Source organism: Hemicordylus capensis, chromosome 2 (genome assembly GCF_027244095.1).
Source record: "Hemicordylus capensis ecotype Gifberg chromosome 2, rHemCap1.1.pri, whole genome shotgun sequence".
Lineage (NCBI taxonomy): Eukaryota > Metazoa > Chordata > Lepidosauria > Squamata > Cordylidae > Hemicordylus > Hemicordylus capensis.
In genome coordinates this window covers 235,866,227-235,883,111 of record NC_069658.1, presented here as the reverse complement: position 1 = coordinate 235,883,111, position 16,885 = coordinate 235,866,227, and the positions used below count along the sequence as shown (strand labels likewise).

The following is a 16,885-nucleotide window of genomic DNA, read 5'->3' as shown; positions in this document are numbered from 1 at the left end:
GTCACCTCTCTCTGACTTGGCTCTTCAGCCTCTCTGTTCCTGGGGAGCCTGATTCAGGCACAGGTATGATGTATAGTAAAGCTGTAAATGCACAGCTTGAAGTAGTTTGAATAATGGTTCTCTATTAGGGAACTAGCTTTGCCTGCAGTATTCCCTCTAGGTTACAGTGACCATCTGTGGAATGTGTTATGTAGAAGAAGGGAGATAAGGCTGTCTGTCTGCCTGCGTGCATGTTTGTGGTTTATTCCCTAATCCTAGCAAGTCATGATGACGTATTTGCTATGTAGCTGAACAACATGTTATTCTGGAGAACAATTTTAAGAGTATAAATGTATGCTCTCTGTAATGGTCCTTTGCAGGGTGGATTTGATTTAAATCAAACTGATTTAAATCACGATTTAAATCACAATTTAAATCACTAGCAGGGTGGATAAAAATTTAAAAAATCCTATTTAAATAAAAAAAATCCGATTTAAATAAAAAAAATCCGATTTTTTTATTTAAATCAGATTTTTGATTTAAATCGGATTTTTGAGATTTAAATTGGATTTTTTTTTATTTTTATCCACCCTGCTAGTGATTTAAATCGTGATTTAAATCGTGATTTAAATCCGTTTGATTTAAATCAAATCCACCCTGGTCCTTTGTCCTGCTTTGAGCATAAGCCAAAGTAGTACCTCTGCAGAATAAAAGCTTTGATCTTTAATACCTCTCATCTGGGCTGATTATTGGCTCCATCTGCCCAGAAAAGAACCTCCCCTACTGGGTCAAGTCTACCCTAATACACCAAGTGGTGCCGTGTCTCGGATTTGGGGTGAATTTAAGGACCCCACTGGGCGGTGCGTCCCCTCCGGGGCTCTTGCTGGGTGAAAAGGCATGCCGGCTACCGGGAAGCTTCCCGAGTCCTTTTTCACAGGCAGAGCAGCCCCCGAGTGGCCACCACAAGTGAAGGAGTCTAGAGAGGCAGATCATTGGGTGCAGTCCGGCCGGTGGGATGGAGAAGCGTGCAGGGGTTAATGTCCCAGGTTATTGAGGTTGCAAGGACTGGGGTGAGTATTGTGCAGGCCTAGACACTATTGTGGGTTTAAGTCCCATCGTAGTCTAGGTGCACAAGATTGGTTAAAGTCCTACTCATTGGGTTGGTCCAGGGCTGCTCGGCTTCGGCCCTCCTGGCAGCTGCTTTTGTTGTGCAGCTGCGGGCCTGGGTTGAGGGGGCCTGGATTACTCCCACCCGCTGGGTTTAAGTCCCGAGCCCCATATAGTGATGGGGAAAAGCTCAGAGCAATTTTGAAAGGGGAGTCATGAACCCCGTTGGAATGTGTTTTATAGACCTGACTGGTTCTTGCAGGTGGCGTCCCGTTAAGGAAAAATGATTGGTCTTTGTCAAAAATATGGTTTTGTTATGACTTGGATGGAATGAAATGGCTTTTGGAAGTGATATTGCAGCTTCTATTGTTTTGTACCCGGGTGGGAATTGGTTATCCACTTTTGTCCAGTTGGTTGTCCACTTCTGCCTGGGAGGTTTGTTTAACATTATATGTTCTAAGGTTTGTGGACTGAAATCGAAAGAGGCAGAGAAGGCTGTTTTTTTCTTCCTGCTGGAATCATGTTATCTGTGTTCGGTTTCCAGCTGCTTGTTGTTTTGGCTGGGAGAAAGGGTGAAGGAGCGCACTTTAGTTTTTCTTTGTTTTTGTTATTGAACTGAGCCTCAGCTCTTCCTTAGTGCTGTGATTGTCATCAAGCACTGCTTAGGAGGGAGGGAAGTTTGTAAGTAAGAAGGGGAATTTGGATGGGATGTATTGCTATGTGGTTTGGAGTTTGAAGGATGTAAGCTAAATTGCAGGCATGATTGGAAATTGTGGACGCTGTGGTCTAGAATTTGCTCGTAGGTAAGCATGCTTGAACGAATTAACATTTTATTAAATGTTGAATGGAACCACAGTTTGTTTTGTTTGAATGCAGTCTAAAATATGTAACTGTTCATTTTGTTATGTTTCTGAAATGGAATTTGATTGTATCCCTAACATGCAAACTTATCTGCCTCCCTCCAAACACTTTGTCTACAGGTTAACTGCGTTTGCTGTTAATTCCGGGGGAGCTGTGTATGTGTGTGTACTTTTGAAATGATATTTAATTGTATCACTAACATGTGTGCTTTTCTGCCTCCCATCTTTTCTGCTTCCCATCATGAGCTTTGTTTAAATATTGCCTGCGTCTGATGTTGATTTCAGGGTTGCTGTGGGGGTGTTTGTGTATATCTGGAGCGCTATGATGGAGTGCTAAACGTGCTTGAAAGTTATGTCATCACCGTTTATTTTGTTTATATGCTGTTCAAAATATGTAGTTGTTCATTTTGTTGTGTTTTTATGATGGTGTTTAGTTGTAACACTAAGATGGGAGCTTCCCTGCTTCCCATCGCAAATGTTTCAATGCTAACTGTGTCTTATGTTGATTCCAGGGGAATGTTATGATTCCAGTTATGATTCTGTTAAGTTTTGTGTGAAATTCCACATTTTGTCAGAATGCAGAGGGTATTTTGCCTTTCTGCCCATTCACTTTGCTGATGGGACTTTTGTTATATATGTGAAAGTGTTTTAGTGGCTTCTTTGTGGGTTTTCCTCATTCTGCAAAGGGGGAGAATGCTGCTAAATGGTTGCAATGTATGCAGAAGAAAGGGCGGGTTTTGTCTACTCCATTCTCCCAATGTCAGATTGCGTGTGTGTATTCCTTGTTACACAGGATGCAATTGTTTTTGTCGGATGTAAGCTTATACTGGGGTATTGGCTTCTTTATTACAAGACTCTAATACTTCTTGAGCTAAAGGGAGATTGGGGAAAGGCTTTGTGATAAAGGGAGATTGGGGAAAGGCTTTGTTTTCCTTTTGTTTTCTGTGTGGCCTGTGGTTCTGTGTTTTCTGTGTGGCCCATGAAAATGTGATCTCCTCACTCCAAATACTGAGTGAGAAGGAAAGTCTTTGAACAGCCACTTATTGTTGTGGGTGAGAAGGAAAAGAAATTCTAGGTCAAATAGTCAAATGGAGCTATTGTTTAATATCTTTTCAATATGTAAGAAATATTCCTGCTAATTGATTTTAATGTGAACTGAGAGTATTGTCAATGGGTCTGAGGCTTCAAATTTATAAATTTGTCCTATCGCCAGCCCTGCTTTGCCTTCACAGTAGCTGAATCTTGACATTCCAGATGCCGGATGTGGGATTTGGTGAAAGGAATTTTGTTTGGCCACTCCTGCAAGTGGAGGGGAGTTCCAAAGGACTGGTTTGCATATTACCCGGAAAACCTCCCAGATCGAAAGGGATCAAGTTTTTGTGTGTTATCATGGAATCCATACTCTGTTTTCACAGCTCCCGCCTAGAGAATAGATAATAACTGTGTTTATCACAGGCTTCACTCCTCGGCGAAACTATGGACATTTTTCTTGATGATATCTTTTAATAAGGAAGCCTGTTTGTTTCATGAGACACTGGACCTCATGTAAGGGGTTTTAAATCCTGTTTCAACAAGGTATAGTATTATTGCTTGGACTGGGTGGGGACTGTTTCTTTTCTATAGGTTTTTATGAGGATATTGTAGCCCTACCAGGCTTGCTAGTAATGAGGCTGAAGATGGAGAGCTGGAACACTATCTGCACGTGGCTTAGATGGGGATAGTGAAAATCCCAAAGTTACTGACAATTGAAGTCAGGTACACTGGATGGAGATTGATTGCCCTAACAGGAATCTGTGAGTATTTAGGCAGCCACTTAGGTCAGAGTGCTGGGCTAGGAAGGGGAGACCTGAGTTCGGATCCTCATTTGACCATGACACTTGCTGGGTGATATTGGACCAGCCACTTAAACTGCCTGGCATGCCTTGAAGGATTGTTGTGTACATTGTTGTGTACAGACATAGGATTTATGTAGTACACTGCTTTGGACTTTTCAGAAGAACAGCTGGATATGAGAGAGACTCTATGAGGCTATGGGGGAATGGGACTGTCAGTTCCACCCAAAGGGCCTTCGTGACATTCAAGCACTGGAATTTCTGTTGTGGCCTCTCAAGTGATAAGACTATGTTTTCCCACAAGGGGGGAAGGATGTGGACTTCATTATTGTTTTCCCTTTTGGGTTTTTATTGTTTTTTCCTCCTGCTCCGGATTGCTCATTGGGTGAGGCCTTTTCTACCTGTTGTCAACAGCAGTTGTCACAAGTCCCAACTGAGGACATTATCCCCTGTTCTGGACTTTGGGAAAAGGGGAAAAGGGCAAGCAGGAAAGCAAAACATAAGTTGGAAAGAAAATGCCTAATGATCAAATTGAAAATAGCCTCAGATTTGTTTGTTGTATTGGGCTATTCAGGGACTCAGTCTCAGCATGATGTCCCTACCCAAGGGGGGGGGGGCTTGGAAATTCATGTGTCTATCTTTTATTCCTAAAATGAGCAGGATTGTCTTGAGCAGAGGACAACAGTCCTGACCCAGAAGGACTGGCAGTGTGACAGGCCAGGCAAACCAACGGCGGCTGCCTGGAAGCGGGGTTCCCCATCTGCATTCCCAGTCCAGGCCAATGATGATGGAACATCCATTGGCTGCCCTGTTTTGGATTCGAGGAAAGGGTCGTGATGCAGGTTTCTTGTTCCTGCTTCTCATACGTCCCGGAGTGTTGTAGTTACTGATGCCGGACGTCTGATGGAATTATGGTGATGCCGAATATCTAAATCGGTGCCAAATATCTGGGGAAGGCCTGTATGCATCCAGAGGACGGCCTTGCATATATCCGTGCCCTGAGAAGCCTATACCCACTATACTTGGTGCCTCTCGTTCCCCGTGAGGGACAGTGACTCTACCTGTTCGACGACCCCAGCCTTTTGTAGACCCCAAGTTGATCCTTAACACCCGGTTGTGTTCGAAGAAGGGGGGAGGGGATAGGTTGTGGTTGTCAACATAGGGAGCGGGCATTCATGTTGTGATTTAAAATGTCAAGCAGCCTTGCTGGCTGAAGAATTCCTGGATGAATAAGTTTTAAAAGAAACACTTAACATGTTTGGCTTTGGAGCTTCATTGGAACTGGGTTAGAGCATTGCCATTGGCTCTCTCGTGTACGTCTGACCCTTTTGCCCCTTTTTGAGGTGTTCTGTGGGCGGTTCCCATTTTGAATGTCATGAATGACATTGACTTGCTTGTGAGGGGGGATGAAGAACAGCAGGTCTATGTACAGGAACTGGTGCAGAGACTTGTTACCGGATTTGCCTGCGTCCCCAACCTACTGCTGACCAGCCTCTACGTGTACAGTCTGGGGAGCCTTAATGTCCGTGACTGTGGGATTGGGGATGGCTCTTGCAGCATACTTGTAAATGTATTTTTGTGTATTTCTGTCTATTTCTGTGGATTGGTTGGGTGCCCCAACTCAGTTGGGGTAGGAGAAGCCAAGTTATCTGTTTGGTCACTCAGGTTTGACTGTGGGTTGCTGTATTCATATTGTTCCCAACCACTTGGGGCCAAGTGATACCCCACCCCCAAGGTACAGGCAGTAGTCCTTGCCACCGGGCTTAAGGACTGCTGGGTGTGCACACGTGCTGACATACTGCGCAAATTGCCTGGTTAGGAGGTCCGGTACCCCTCACATGGTGGATAAGGCCCCCCACGTGTGGGATGAGGTCTTGTTTGGGTTAGCAACACTAACTGACCTTGCTTGGAGACCCACATGGAGGGGAGGTGGGGCCCAGGTTAAGACCTTTAGCCACGCATGGGGAAGGAATTGGTTCTTCTTAGGAATACCTGAATGGTGGAGAGTGGAGCATTGGTTGCATTATCCTGTTGGCATCCAAAATGATACCACATGGCTACTGTGCCCACACCTGGCTTGTTGGCATTGTGAATGGGGAGTTTGTCCCTGCATAGGATGATTATGAGCCCCCTCGGGAGGAGTGTCAAGAGTGCACAGCTGAATGTGGGGAAGTATTTCCCTCTGCATGTTGGAGAACATACAGGTCCCTCAGGTACATTGTTCATTTGCATGGAGGGAGTACAAGGCTAGTGGGGATTCTGGTGAGCATTGAAACATGCAGGGATGATACGTACACCTGGGATACCCCTTTTGGTATCTATGGCTCAGCATCATCTGTGCCAACCACAGGGATTACTCCCTGACCAGTGCTCCAGCCTGAAGGACCAATGTAAGATGTCTCTCAATTGTTGGGAAGAAACACTGAGAGAACAGAGATTTCTGCTAGATTGAGTCATTGTTGTGCTACCTACAGTATGTTTCATTTCTTACCCGTTATGAGATTAAAGGGAAGAGGCAAGCAAACTAAACACCATGTGGTTGGGCGTGTCAGGAAGGAGACCAGTGCTGCCATAGCCTTGGTGTTTCAGTGTGTGTGTGTGTGTTTCAGTGAGCAAAGGCAAGGTTTTATGGCAGAGGAAGGAAACTGGGTTCTTTGATAGTTTCCAGCATTACCCTGGCAAACATCTTATGCTTCCTCTGCTTCAATTATATTTCTTTTCTTGAGTCCATAGTAAGTGGACTCAAGCATAGCAAGTGGACTCATGGCATAGCTCCATGTCACACCATGCCATGCTGTAGAATTATGCTAGCTTTGTGATAGCAGTGATGCGTAAAGTACTTGGCTAACTTGCAAGTTATAAAATGTAGAAACAAGAAACAATATATTAATGTTCAATATTGTAATAACTGGCTGAACCGCAAGCTCTTAAACAATGTATCAATTTGTACTAGCTCACTTCTGTAACCCAATGAGCCATGTGATCTTGACAAATTGAATGCTTAGGTAGTGCTTACGAATGGTATGTATGAAGGAACGCATGAGTGAGCAGCATCAAGAGGCCCCCTAGCCCCCACTCCCTCTCTAACACAGACAATGTTTGGAAAGACGCCAAGGGCCTGAAGAATCGGTGAAACCAGGGAGCACTGCCAGTGACGTTGTAAAGGAAGAAAGAGCTGAAGGAGACAGGATGAGTACGTCTTGTAATCACAGAGATGAAAGTGGACTGCAAATGTACCAACCGGAACCGGACTGGAAACTTCCCTTTATAAGTCAGGCAGGAAACCAGAAGACCCCTGAGAAGCACTAACATCCCAAGTGAGGCCTCTACGCTTCTTCCAACACCCCTTTCAAAGACTGATCACCTTTGGAGTGGGGCTAGGTGAGTATGTATGTGTGCGTGTATGAGTTAGAAGCTAGCTTGCTGTTTAATTGGCTATAATAAACATGGATCCTTGATTGAGTAAAACCAGCTGGTGTCTGCGTCCGTTTTCCTGGGGCTACCTTGTTGTTGTTGGTGCAGTGCTAAAAGGACTTAGAGTAAATAAAGGTCCCACAATGCTATGGACGCCTCATATTTCATTTTGGACTCCTGTTATGTTTCTAATTTCCAAATTAACCCACAACGATGAAATCTACAGGCCATGTGATGTGTGGGAAGAGAAACTGTAGGACAGAGATGTGGATCAGGCATCTCCCCTATCCTGAATGAACCAAGGATGTATTGGTTTTGTAGCCGAACAGCATATAAAACATAACCCCCTGAGTGGAAGGGCCATTACGTCCCAACCTATAGGGCCCCTTGGGTGGCAGTACCTCCAGAGTATTGAATCTAGCTTTCTGCATTGGCATCGAACGTCAACCGATGGCAGTGTGGAACACAGGGTTTCACATGGCCTGGAGGGCAATCCTATCCAGTCTGGGGGTAATTGGACTGGAAAGGGCGATAATCATCATCTCCCAGGAAGTTGAGGAGTCGTTTAATGCTGTTTTGTGTGTATTGTTGGACTTGCAAGGAGAGGTCCAGTCTTTATCTGTGATGATGGTCTCCGAAATGTTTCCAATATGCTCATTGCCCAACAAGGGGAGGGGCATGTGCCCATTGTTGTTATGTGGATGGTGACGATCAACAATTGATTGTCAATCAACAATTGAACCAATGATTGATTTGTTCAATCAACAATTGAACCGGAAGGCTCAGGAACTTAGGAATGCCCTGCAGGTGTTTTATAACACAGGAAACCACACGAGTTGGGATTCCTGGGAACAGCTTACCAGCTGGTTGCCTGACCTGATATGCTCAGCTTGCATTGTCTTGATCGATATCATGAAGGTTCCAAATGGAACTGTCCTGTGGCTTCCATGTTTTACTCTATCTAACCACTCATTTCTATGCCCTATGACTTTGGGAGGGCACATTCCATGCAATTGCAAACACTGTTAATGTCACTTATACTTGTAAAACTACTGAAGGAAATGACTGATATAGCACTGCGTTTGGGGGTGGGGGCATATTTTCAGTGTGAACACAAGGATTATCCTATTTCTCTGATGTGGGTGTCGTTGCTATGAGGGAATACTTAGTAAGTATGCCCTTTATTTTAATTGATGGACTTAATAGGATAACTGTGTATAAAAATGTGCAGATGTGCGTAATATCCTGGTGTAACTTATTATTTCCCATGTTGGTTGTGAGAAGGAAGTTATTTACTGTTTCTCCTGTACAGAACTGCTTCTTATGATAATGTGCACTGATGGTTGTGATGGCTTTGGGCATTATTTTGTTTGCTTGTTGTTACTTGTGTTAATTGTGTACCCTGTTACTTATCTACCATTAGAGGATATGGAACCTATTGAGAGCCATGTATGCACAGAAGTCTTAGATTTGAACTATTCTGCTCTCAGTGATTTGAAAGATTTACCCCTTCTGGGAATAAATTATGAATGGAGGCAGCTTTATGCTAATAGGAGGAGAAGGGCAGGCTATGCTATGGTCACCGTATCCTCTGTTCTTGAGGTCACCCCACTGCCCCCTGGAACGAGTGCCCAACTGGCAGAACTGGTAACACTTCATAAAGCGTTGGGATTGGCTGCGGGCTATAGGATGCTGCCTTGTGGGCTGGACGGGGATCTGATCAGTCTGTTAAATATAGAACTCTGATTGCTCGGGTGCTATAGGCAGTTCAGCCCACAGCCGTGGCAGTTATGCATTGCAAGGAACATCAGGGTGGGCAGGACCCTATAGCGCAAGGGAATGCCTTTGCGATCCCTGCTTTCCATGTTCCCTTAGTAAACCATCCACATCCTTTACCTTTGACCCCTGAATATACTAAGGAAGATTTGCAGTCCCTACCCACTCGCCCCATGAGGACTGGACATAGAATAAGAATGAGTGATGTATTGAATTTGAGCTTGTATTGCAATTATGTCAAAAAGCGCAGTCTAACGTATTCTGTTTGTGAAAGACAGTTATTTCAATTGTCCTATTGGCTTTTGTTTTGATTTGTAAATATAATTTTCCCTCGGGTTCAACATAGTGGGGCTTATTTGTGAGTAAGCATGCATTTGTTTCAATTTGATTAGTTAGAATGTGAACTTGAGATGTGTAACAGCCCAGTTCTGCTCATTGGAGTTCCAAGTTCATTCCCCAAGTGATTGTGCACAGAATTGGCTGCCCTAATATTTGGGTTTTTGATAGAACTTTGTATAATGATGTCTTGTATGATCTCAGTGTATGATGTATGTGTAGTATTGGTTCACCCTTGAGGGAGATATAGGTTGCTTCAATAGATATGACGGTTCAGATACGAACAACAGAAAGGTGGGAATTGATGTATAGTAAAGCTGTAAATGCACAGCTTGAAGTAGTTTGAATAATGGTTCTCTATTAGGGAACTAGCTTTGCCTGCAGTATTCCCTCTAGGTTACAGTGACCATCTGTGGAATGTGTTATGTAGAAGAAGGGAGATAAGGCTGTCTGTCTGCCTGCGTGCATGTTTGTGGTTTATTCCCTAATCCTAGCAAGTCATGATGACGTATTTGCTATGTAGCTGAACAACATGTTATTCTGGAGAACAATTATAAGAGTATAAATGTATGCTCTCTGTAATGGTCCTTTGTCCTGCTTTGAGCATAAGCCAAAGTAGTACCTCTGCAGAATAAAAGCTTTGATCTTTAAGACCTCTCATCTGGGCTGATTATTGGTTCCATCTGCCCAGAAAAGAACCTCCCCTACTGGGTCAAGTCTACCCTAATACACTAGGTATAGGCTCTCCGTCTTCTGCCCTGAAGACAGATGCAAAAAACTCATTTGGTTCTCAGCAATCTCCATATGCTCCTTAATAAATCCTTTCACTCCCTCATCATCTAATAGACCAACTGCCTTCCTGGAAGTTTTCCTGCTTCTGATGTGTTTTAAAAAGTTTGTTTTTCCCCTTCATGCTTTAGCTAAATGTTCCTCAAACTCTCTTTTCGCCTGCCTTATTGCCACCTTGCATTTCTTTTGCCAGAGGTTGTGTTCCTTTCTGTTCTCATCAAGTGTGCAGGCCTTCCCATTTCTAAAGGAAGTCTTCTTCCTCTTTATGGTTTCCTTTACATTACTTGTCAGGTAACAAGTCTGCATCCTCCCAGACTTGGTGGTACCGTTCCTCCTTTTTGATATACATTATAACTGGGCTTCCATTATTGTGGTTTTAAACAAACTCCATGCATTGTGGAGCGAAGTGACTGTCCTAATTTTCCCTTTCGGTTTTCTTTTCACCAAACACCACATTTTAGAGAAGTTTCCTCTTGTGAAGTTGAAAGTACCTGTGTTAGACTTCCTTGGGAGTTCTCTCCTCGTATCACACTATGGTCATTTTTTCATATACATTCCATGACACTGACATCTTGCACCATATTGATGAAGCTGGGCATCACTCAGGATGAAGTCCAAGGTGGCCTCCTCTCTGGTTGTTTCCATGACCAACTGCTCTAGGGCACAATCATTCCGTGTATCTGGACATTTGGGCTTTTTGTCCCTGGTTTCCTTCTGTAACTCCCAGTCAGCATTTTGATACAGAGGGCAATATCACGTCCCTCGTACCACACTTCCCTTCATGCTTTATATTGGCAACCACAAAGTTTATGTTGAGAACACTGGTCTTGCTAGGTTTTCTAGATTTGTGAATTGCATCACTTTTTTAACATACAGTGCATCGCAGACTGTGGGAAACACCTTTATCGGGCAGCAGCAATATGCTGAAAGGCATCATCTCATACTGCACGGGAGGAGGCAGTGGTCAACCCCTCCTGTATTCTACCAGACAACCACAGGGCTCTGTGGGCACCAGGAGTTGAAATCGACTTGACTGCACACTTTACCTTTAATGTATGCACAGGTTTTCACCACTCTCTTTCTCTCCCTCTCCTCTCTTCCACCTCCTGTGATCATTTGCTCTTCTGTTTGGTATCCAGGAATGTAAGAATATTAAAAAGAAAAGGGAGAAAAGAAGAGGTGATTACACCCTGTCTCGAAATGGCTGCTTTTCTTTCTTTCTATATCCAAGTGATCAGCAGAACCAGGTTGCTTTCAAGAATGGATTTTACAATTGTGTGCAAGTGCAGCAGGCTCATTAAGTTCTCCCTTCTCCACCCCCCACCCACTCTGTTGGTCCCCCCGTCCCCCCAACATACTCGACTTCAGCTCTTCAAACTTGGGTGGGTGGGTGCTGGGGTGGAGGTGAGAAGGTAAGAGAGCTAGCAACAGGCTTTCTTCAAGTCCCAGAAGACGACAATGATGATAGGTCATTTTTGAAGCCAACTTCATCACTTCTTGACACCAGTTTTTTGACACCAGTCTACTGAATGTGACCTAAACATACAGGCATCCCTTTTGGTGTGCATGAGATGGCTTGCACCCATTCCAAGGCTTTTGCCTAATCTTTCTCAGAACACAGCTGTCCCCACCACAGCAAACAGATTTTGAAATTCCAAATGCTCAAAAGAGGTTTTCAGAGGTGGTGCCAAAATGATGGTATTGATGTTCAGGGTCAGAAGATGACCAGAGGCCCACCACCTATGGCTCTGGGGAGCCAGGACCCCACCCCACAAAGTGAACGGCCAGCAAGTTCCACTGCTCCCCACCCATAAGTTCCTTCGCATCTCCCTTACCTCTGAGTTGCCTTCTTTTGCTAGCGTGGGGCCAGCTGGCAGTCCAGGGAGCCTAGTTGGTAATCACTAGACAATGGAAACATAGAGGCTCTTCCCATGACCGATGGAAAGCGGGCTAAGGGAGCTATTCCCACTTTCTATCGATCGTGGGAACCCCTGGGCTTGTGGTCGAGCCCGGTGCGCCCAAGGCGGCTAGCCTGCGTAGAAACCCCTCGTTTAACAGAGCAAGTGCTCCGTTAACCTCATTTTTTTATGTTGCACTGTGGCGTGCAACGACACATGAGTAGACCACTGATTAAGAGGCTGCAGCCAGCTTCCTGGGCTCGGGGGTTTCTCCAGGATGCCCCACACACTTGTGTGCTGCATCTTGGGACCTCCAGGGCCCACGCGGCCCCCGATCCCCGCAGCCTTTGCCGACTCCGTGACAGAGTCAGCAGCCGTGTGGGTGGCCAATCCGGTGCTGCCTTTTGACCGTCTGCGGGGACTGCAGACCCAACAGAAGCCCTTCTCAAGGATCATAAGAAGAGCTTCATACTCTGGTGGTTAGCAACGTAGTCTAGAAATTAGCAACTTTTCTGGATTGATGCCAAAAGGCATGTACAGTGAGGGAAATAAGTATTTGATCCCCTGCTGATTTTGTCCGTTTCCCCCTGACACAGAAATGACCAGGCTATAATTAGAATGGTAGGTTTATTGTAGCTGTGAGAGACGGAATAACAACAAACAAACCCTCAAAAGCCCAGTGCCCAAAAGTCAGTGATGGATTTGCATTGTAGTGAGGGAAAGAAGTATTCGATCCCTTCACAAAAGATGTCTTAGTACTTGGTGGCAAAACCCTTGTTGGCAATCACAGAGGTCAGACGTTTCTTGTAGTTGGCCAGCAGGTTTGCACACAACCCAGGAGGGATGTTGTCCCACTCCTCTTTGCAGATCCTCTCCAAGTCAGAAAGGTTTCGAGGCTGATGTTTGGCAACCCGAACCTTCAGCTCCCTCCACAGGTTTTCTATGGGATTAAGGTCTGGAGACTGGCTGGGCCACTCCAGGACCTTCATGTGCTTCTTCTTGAGCCACTCCTTTGTTGCCTTGGCTGTGTGTTTTGGGTCATTGTCATGCTGGAATACCCATCCACGACCCATTCTCAATGCCCTGGCTGAGGGAAGGAGGTGCTCACCCAAGATCTGACGGTACATGGTCCCGTCCATCGTCCCTTCGATGCGTTGAAGGTGTCCTGTCCCCTTAGCAGAAAAACACCCCCAAAGCATAATGTGTCCACCTCCATGTTTGACGGTGGGGATGGTGTTCTTGGGCTCATAGGTAGCATTCCTCCTCCTCCACACACGGCGAGTTGAGTTGATGCCAAAGAGTTCGATTTTGGTCTCATCTGACCACAACACCTTCGCCCAGTTCTCCTCTGGATCATTCAGATGTGCATTGGCAAACTGCAGACGGGCCTGTACATGTGCTGCCTTGAGCAGGGGGACCTTGCGGGCCCTGCAAGATTTCAGTCCTTCACGGCGTAGTCTGTTACCAATTGTTTTCTTGGTGACTATGGTTCCAGCTGCCCTGAGATCATTGACAAGTTCCCCCCGTGTAGTTCTGGGCTGCTTTGTCACCGTTCTCATGATCATTGCAACTCCACGTGGTGAGATCTTGCATGGAGTCCCAGACCGAGGGAGATTGACAGTTGTTTTGTGTTTCTTCCATTTGCGAGTTATCGTGCCAACTGTAGTCACCTTCTCACCAAGCTGCTTGGCGATAGTCTTGTAGCCCAGTCCAGCCTTGTGCAGGTCTACAACCTTGTCCCTGACATCCTTCGACAGCTCTTTGGTCTTGGGCATGGTGGTGAGTTTGGAAGCTGAGTGATTGCTTGCTTCTATGGACAGGTGTCTTTTATACAGGTACTGTAACAAGCTGGGATTAGGAGCACTCCCTTACAGAGGGTGTTCCTCATCTCAGCTCGTTACCTGCATATAGTGAAAAGACACCTGGGAGCCTGAAATCTTGCTGGTTGATAGGGGATCGAATACTTATTTCCCTCACTACAATGCAAATCCATCGCTGACTTTTGGGCACTGGGCTTTTGAGGGTTTGTTTGTTGTTATTCCGTCTCTCACAGCTACAATAAACCTACCATTCCAATTATAGCCTGGTCATTTCTGTGTCAGAGGGCAAACGGACAAAATCAGCAGGGGATCAAATACTTATTTCCCTCACTGTATAGTTGAGTTTTATGCGCTATGCTTCCACTCCATGGCTACCTTCTTGGGACTATTTCAACTCTTGGTGAGGAAACAGCAGCCATTCCTGGGAACAAGCTGCTGCGTCTGCTGTAATGGAAGTGAGTTAGCTTTTGAAATACATACGTGTGTGTGTGTGTGTGTGTGTGTGTGTGTGTGTGTGTACAGTACTGTTGTCTCTCACCAACTGCGAAGGTTCTGTTCCTGGAATTCACAGTGGTTGGCAAATTCAGTTGACAAAGCATTGAAATAAATGGGAAATGGGGTTAGGGGAATTGCAATTGGGAAAGTACCTAAAAATAAAGAAAAAATTAGAAAATATCCCCTGACCCGCAGAAATGAAGCACCCTGCGTACCTGTTCCTTCTGGGGACGTATGACCCCATCCAGAATAGGCAGATCAAAATTGTCTTCTGAGTTCCGATCCCGCAAAATAAGTCCCTCCGTCATATCTGGGTTCAGTCTCAATTTGTTATTCCTCGTCCAGCCCATCTCTGCTTCCAGCAGGCATTTAGGGAAGTTATGCCCAATGATGTTGAAATTGATTTGGGTGTCATCATCAGCATACTGATAACACCCTGCATCAAATTTCATGATGGTCTCTCCCAGCGCTTTCATGTAGATGTTAACATTGGGGACAAAACGGATCCCTGAGGAACACCATACATGAACTTAGATTTTGTAGAGCAACTGTCTCCAAGGAGGAACACTATCTGGAATCTGCCTGAGAGGTAGGAGTGGAGCCACTGCAAAGCAATGGAGGTAAAAGTTTTACCAGTAGAGGTAAAAGTTTGGTGGCCAAAGTTTGCACTGCCACCGTATGATAGCATTTGTTGCCCTGCTCTCAGTGAAAATCTCTCCTTGGTTAAATAGCCTTGCGAGAGCAGGATAGGACAAATGTTCCGTGCATTAAAAGAAATGAAGATTAAAGTGTAAAGACAAATAAGAACAAGTTTATTATTTACATAAGACGCAAACAGAATGATAGGCAGGGCACACAGACTACTTTACAGATAAGCAGCTGTGGACACATCTGCCTCCCCTAAGAGCTAATGGGCCGTAGGGGCTGGGAGATGTGCTCATTAAAAACTCTGATCGCTTCATTACCCCCGGAGGCCACCCTCCTCAGCAAGGAGTGATCAGCTTTGTGCCCCAGGGCATGTTGTGGGCTATAACTGGCCCAAGCACCATGAAGCCATGTGTCTCCTGTGGCTTCTGCACTTTGGATTCACCACTTGTGCATGGACAATTGGCTGGACAACCGCCCTAACACCAGGCCGTGTCCCATGCGTTCAGGCCTCTTTTGGATTTACCCTTGCTACCCAACCCTCGGCAGGCATTCGGGTCCCTGCTTTGGCCTCCAGCTTCCCGGCCCATTCCTGAGGAGAGAGGTCCCTCGGGAACAACTGAGCTCCCAGAGTCCATTCACCCCACTGGACAGAGAGGGGTATAAAGAACTGCTGTAACCCTTGCTCCCCTCTATCCCTGCTCCTTCCAAAAAACCTTCCTTTTCTAACCAGCCTGGAGTCTATTTAATTTGGACATTGAGCTAAATTGCCTACTCAGACATTTTATACTCCATCTCTATATTTTAATAATAATATTGCATTGCCTTTTAATCCATCTTTTCCCCACTGTAAACCATGCCCCCCAACACTCTTTAATAAACATCATTGTATCTGAACCTCAAACTCTCTGTCAGTTTCTTTCCAGGAACAAAAGATTTGCACAAATTTATTCTAATGTGGGACTAATCCAATTTTGGTGTGCTAATTCCCCTCATAAGCCTAAAACACAGTCAAGGGTCTTTGCAAATTCCCTGGGGAGCAGCCCCAGTAACACAGTCTGTCCCAGGAGCTCTTAGAATATTACATGGAACCAAGAAGACAAGGATTGTTGAATAGAACAATATCGGACCTCTGAAAAGTATACAGTGTACTGTGCTTGATTGGCCAGCAAATTTGCCTGACCTGACCCCCTAGAGAATCTATGGGGCATTGCCAAGAGAAGGATGAGAGACATGAGACCAAACAATGCAGAAGAGCTGAAGGCCGCTAATGAAGCATCCTGGTCTTCCATAACACCTCATTAGTGCCACAGGCTGATAGCATCCATGCCACGCTGCATTGAGGCAGTAATTGCTGCAAAAGGGGCCCAAACCAAGTACTGAATACATATGCATGCTTATACTTTTCAGAGGTCCGAATTTGTTCTATTCTACAATCCTTGTCTTCTTGGTTCCATGTAATATTCTAATTTTCTGGGATTGTGGATTTGGGGTTTTCATGAGCTGTACGCCATGATCATCACAATTATAACAAATCAAGGCTTGACTTATCTCGCTTTGCATGTAATGCCTCTGTCTCATATATCAGTTTCACCTTTTAATTTGCATTACTGAAATTAATGGACTTTTGCACAATATTCTAATTTTCCGAGGTTCACCTGTAAATGACAACGGGTACAGCAACCAGCCTCAGAATTGATAATGAAGACATTGAAGTGGTGGATAGCTTCTGCCTTTTAGGATCAACCATCAAGAGTAAAGGATCCAGCAGTCAAGAAATATGCCGCAGACTAGCACTTGATAGGGCTGTAATGAAAGCCTTGGAAAGGATATTTAGATACCATGATGTGCCTATACCTACAAAGATTAGAATCATTCAGACAATGGTTTTTTCCATGACACTCTTTGGATGTGAAAACTAGACTTTGAATAAG

The 16,885-nt window shown here is 45.0% G+C and overlaps 1 long non-coding RNA gene across 3 annotated transcripts; it reads left to right on the top strand.

Moving 5' to 3' along the window:
• Positions 1-594: 594 nt before the first annotated feature.
• On the top strand, positions 595-9,955 carry LOC128341978 (uncharacterized). Of its 3 annotated transcripts, none has more exons than XR_008314700.1 (2): positions 595-1,889; positions 3,201-9,955. It is a non-coding gene; the product is annotated as an uncharacterized LOC128341978 (long non-coding RNA). The 3 variants fall into 3 exon arrangements; XR_008314699.1 differs by having other exon boundaries at positions 3,179-9,955; XR_008314698.1 differs by having other exon boundaries at positions 3,160-9,955.
• The last annotated feature ends 6,930 nt before the right edge of the window (positions 9,956-16,885 follow it).